At 41.4% G+C, this 585-nt stretch overlaps 1 non-coding gene across 1 annotated transcript; it reads right to left on the bottom strand.

The window, feature by feature from the left end:
* Nucleotides 1–252: 252 nt before the first annotated feature.
* On the bottom strand, nt 253–371 carry LOC143287796 (5S ribosomal RNA). The gene has a single exon (XR_013056008.1). It is a non-coding gene; the product is annotated as a 5S ribosomal RNA (ribosomal RNA).
* Nucleotides 372–585: the final 214 nt, after the last annotated feature.

The following is a 585-nucleotide window of genomic DNA, read 5'->3' as shown; positions in this document are numbered from 1 at the left end:
CGCTACACCACATATGCCAAGCAGATGCCTGACCAACAGCCTAACCCAACGGCCTTGAGAAAAAAAAAGGGGTGAATAAATAATAGATAACTGATAAGCGTACATAAATAAGTAAATAAATAAATAATAATTATAATATATATATATATATATATATATATATATATATAAAGGTGGTAGTAATAATAAAAATAATAATAAATAAATAAATAAAGAAGACAACAATGATGATTAAAAAAAAAAGGTTGCCAATGGCAACAGCACCCGGAGTTCCCAGGCGGTCACCCATCCAAGTACTAACCGGGCCCGACGTTGCTTAACTTCGGTGATTGGGCGAGAACCGGTGTTTTCAACGTGCTATGGCTGTTGGCGACACAGAAGAGGACAAAGCCGACTGAAACAAGCTGGGAAAAGGAAAAGAGCAGGATCACGTTGAGAGGAAGTGATACCACTCCAGAACAGACCAGAGTGTAGAACAGTGGTAGAACATAGCACAGAATGACAAAGCAGGGAATTGGGGGGTGGGAGGGGGTGGGGGGGGAGGGGGAGGCAGAACAGAGCAGAGTGTAGTACAGTTAAGCAGAA

This window comes from Babylonia areolata, chromosome 11 (assembly GCF_041734735.1).
Source record: "Babylonia areolata isolate BAREFJ2019XMU chromosome 11, ASM4173473v1, whole genome shotgun sequence".
NCBI lineage: Eukaryota > Metazoa > Mollusca > Gastropoda > Neogastropoda > Buccinidae > Babylonia > Babylonia areolata.
This window is presented reverse-complemented; position numbering and strand designations above follow the sequence as displayed.